This window comes from Dipodomys ordii, unplaced genomic scaffold (genome assembly GCF_000151885.1).
Source record: "Dipodomys ordii isolate 6190 unplaced genomic scaffold, Dord_2.0 Scaffold35, whole genome shotgun sequence".
Lineage (NCBI taxonomy): Eukaryota > Metazoa > Chordata > Mammalia > Rodentia > Heteromyidae > Dipodomys > Dipodomys ordii.
Window position 1 is genome coordinate 8784149 of NW_012267251.1, and position 4049 is coordinate 8788197.

At 49.3% G+C, this 4049-nt stretch overlaps 1 protein-coding gene across 1 annotated transcript in view; it reads right to left on the reverse strand.

Annotated features, from left to right (window-relative positions):
• Kdm5b (lysine (K)-specific demethylase 5B) overlaps positions 1-4049 on the reverse strand; it is a 113066-nt gene that overhangs the window by 81849 nt on the left and 27168 nt on the right. The gene's annotated exons all lie outside the window — the stretch shown is intronic.

The following is a 4049-nucleotide window of genomic DNA, read 5'->3' on the forward strand; positions in this document are numbered from 1 at the left end:
GAGCCACAGCGCCACTTCCGGCTTTTTCTGTTTATGTGGTGCTGAGGAATTGAACCCAGGGCCTCATGCTTGCAAGGCATGCACTCTACTGCTGAGCTACCTTCCCAGCCCCTCCAAAAGACTTTTATCTTCAATTAACCACTAGAAAGCTGGAAGTGGAGCTGTAGCTCAAAGTGGTAGAGCACTAGCCTTGAGCACAAAAGCTCAGGGACAGTGTCCAGGCCCTGAGTCAAGCCTCAAGACTGACCAAAAAAAAAAAAAAAATCTTCAAATGTAGCTGGTGGTTCCTGCCTATAATCCCAGCTACTTGGGAAGCTGGGATCTGAGGTTCACAGTTCAAAGCCAGCCTGGCAGACAAGAGAATAGTAAAGTTGTGTATCAAATGGTAGAACATCAGCCTTAAGAGAATATGCCAAAGAAGAGCACCCAGGTCTTTAGTTCAAGCCTCAGTACCAGCACAAAAACCTCAAATGCAAACAGGGAGTGGTGGTGCAATCCTGTAACCCTCCTGCACTGGGAGGCTGAGACAATAGGATAATGAGTTTGAGAATAGCCTGTTACATGAGGAGATCCTGTCTCAAACAGAACAGCAATGGTGAGAACACCTCAAATGCCTACAGGGGCCAGACAGGTAAATAAGTGAAGTCAGGCAGATTGAGTCAGTGCAAAGGAGATGAGCCTCCAGCAAAGGCAGCTATCACTGCTTGGACCAGGGTGGCAGCCAGTTCCAATCTTTCAGAAGCCTATTATTTAGACTGCTATATAAAACCTCCCAGGCTGAGAGGTTGGCTCAGTGGTAGAGTGCTTGTCTTGCATGCATGAAGCCCTGGGTTCGATTCCTCAGCACCACATAAGCAGGGAAAAAAGCCAGAAGTGGCACTGTGGCTCAAGTGGTAGAGCGCTAGCCTTGCGCTGAAGAGCTGAGGGAGAGCACCCAGGCCCAGAGTTCAGCCCCCAGAAAGAAAGCCTCCCAATTTGTTAAATTTCAGTCTTAAGTCACACTGTGTGCATGTGTGTGGTACTGAGAATCTAGGGCCACACCACTGGAGCTAGGTCCCACACCTCAGTCATATTTTTCAAACACAGTGTGTAGGCCAATCAGAGATGGCTGTGGCCAGACTGTGTGCTGTGTGCTGTGTGCTGTGTGCGTCGTCCCCCCCCCCCCCCCCGCCGCCCCAGCGCCTGCAGGAGAAGCAGTGGATAATGAGCATGTGGCTCCTCAGAGGGACATGGTTGCCAAGGGAGCATCAGCTGTCTTCTCACTCTGGGTGCAGGGCTGGAGCAGAGGTCATGCCTCCCTCTCTGCCCTGTGGACCCAGCTCCTGCTGCCAGGTGGAGGAACCCTGGCCCAGAACACACAGTGCTAACAAGCCTCTGTTGGTGAGGAACCTGGGGAGATGACAGGCCTTCTAAATGTTTTCTCCTCTCCCTGTGTTTTTGTTTTATGTTTGCCTCCTCCAAATCCCTCAGAGATGTGAGAAAGGTTCTTAGAGTATTGAGCAAGACTCTAAAAGCACAATCTGTGAGAGAGGGAGGGAGGTAAGAATCACAGACCTCTCAAACATGGATGATGAAGGCAGTGCTGGTCACCATGGCTGAAGGAGATGACTCTTCATGTTGGAAAGCTAACACTGAGTTGTTTGCACGGTGCCAGGCATTTTTGTGCAGAATGCTTATAGTTCTCATGAAGATTCTAGTGAGTAGCTGTCATTGTTATATCTTTGCCTGATAGATGAGGAACTGAGGTTCAGAGAGGCTGAGTCATCAGGCCAAGGTCACATGAACAGGAGGTTTAGCAGAACCAGATTCTGCCCCAGGCTGTCTGCTTCCACAATACAAGGTTTTTAAGCATCCCACAAACTCATCCCTTCCCTGAGTCCTGTCCAGGCTTCCTGACACTGCTGCGCCCCAGCCCCTAGCACTGCATTTGCTGAGGAAACTGATGATTTCTTAATTCTTTTACAGCATTCCCAGTAATCAGTGGGTAAATAAATACTTGTTAGGCATGCTTCTCTTGAGTCAGATGTGATGTTAAGTGCCTTAGGTTAGCACTGAGTAACAAAATCTCCACCCTCAGGGCCTTGTATTCAAGCCCAGTGGCTAGAGTATGACAATAAACACATAAATCAACCATAATAAATAATATACAATAAATAATAAATGCATTGGGGAAGAGAAAAGGTTGAATGCAGTGGTGTGTCTGTCATCCTAACATAGTCGGGAACTTAAATAGGAGGATTGAGGTCCAGGCTAGATGGGTAGGGTGAGACCCTATTTTTTTGGGGGGGGGGTCCGGTCGTGGGTCTGAATTCTGGGCCTGAGCGCTGTCCCTCAGCTCTTCAGCTCAAGGCTAGCACTCTACCACTTGAGCCACAGCGCCACTTCCGGCTTTTTTTTTCTGCTTATGTGGTGCTGAGGAATTGAACCCAGGGCCTCATGCATGCAAGGCAAATGCTCTACCACTGAGCCACCTTCCCAGCCTGAGACCCTATTTTTTAGTTTTATTTATTTTGGGTCTGGTCATGGGGCCTGAACTCTGGGCCTGGGCACCTGTCCCTCAGCTCTTCAGCTCAAGGCTAGCACTCTACCACTTGAGCCACAGTGCCACTTTCGGATTTTTCTTTTTGCTTATGTGGTGCTGAGGAATCGAACCCAGGGCCTCAGGCATGCAAGGCAAGTGCTCTAACACTGAGCCACCTTCCCAGTCCTGAGACCCTATTTTTTAAATGAAAGCAAAAAGGGGAATAGGGACATAGCTTGAATAGATGCTCAAACAGGGGTTCTACTGCTTGAGTTATGCCTTCAGCCTGATAAGATACATAATAAATTAATCCAGGGGTTAGTGGCTCACACCTATAATTGTAGCTATTCAGGAGACAGATCTGAGGATCGCAGTTTGATGCCAGCCCAGGAAGGAAAGTCCATGAGACTCATCTCCAATTAACTACCAAAAAGCTGGAAAAGGTGTTCTGGTTCAAAGTGGTAGTGAACTAGCCTTGAGCACAAAAGCTCAGGGAGCTGGGAAGGTGGCTCAGTGGTAGAGTGCTTGCCTCCAATGCATGAAGCCCTGGGTTCAATTCCTCAGCACCACATAAGCAGAAAAAAAGCTGGAAGTGGTGCTGTGGCTCAAGTGGTAGAGCGCTAGCCTTGCGCTGAAGAGCTGAGGGACAGCGCCCAGGCCCAGAGTTCAGGGCCCATGACCAAAAAGAAAAAAAAATTCAGGGAAAGTGACAAGCCCTAAATTCAAGCCCCAGGACTGGTGCATGCATGCACACACGCATACACACACACACACACATACACACACACACATGCACGCACGCACGCACACACACACACACAAAGATGAAGACTCTGAATGAAGGAAAGAGTTTGGTATGTCCAAAGACACTCTCCCTGAGAAAACAGGGCCCCCAAGGCTGGAAGACATCAGGGAAGAGTCAAGCAGACAGAGCCCTCCAGAGCCCTCCATGTGATCAGCCCCCTGAAGGCCATGGTCAGGAGTCTGGGTTTCATCTTACTTTCAGTGAGTGGGAAGCTGTTGGAGAATGGTAGACAAGGAAGGGAAATCACTTGGTTTGGGATTTTCAAAGGTCTCTCTGATTCCCATGTGGAGAACAGATGCTGGAGAACAAGGGTGGAGACGAGACACCAACCAGAAGGTGCCTGCAATAGACCAGGCAGATGCATTGAACATGGATGTGAGGAAAGAGCAGAGCACAGAGCAGAGGATGGGTCCAGCCGTGGGCCACCCATGCATACTGACAAGTGGCAGAGGAGATGAGCCAGGGAAGGAGGCTGCAAAGGAACGGTCAGCGTGCTAAGACAGGTATCAGGGAAGAAAAGGGTTGCCCAGGGAGGCACTAGTCAACCCGTCCAATCTGCAGAGATGCAGAGTTGGATACAAGTGAGAGAGAGCATGAAAAGAAGCAGATGAGTTAATAAAACATTTTCAAGAACTTATGCTGTGCAGGGGCTGGGGATGTGGCTTAGTGGTAGAGTGCTTGCCTGGCATGCATGAAGCCCTGGATTCAATTCCTCAGTACCAC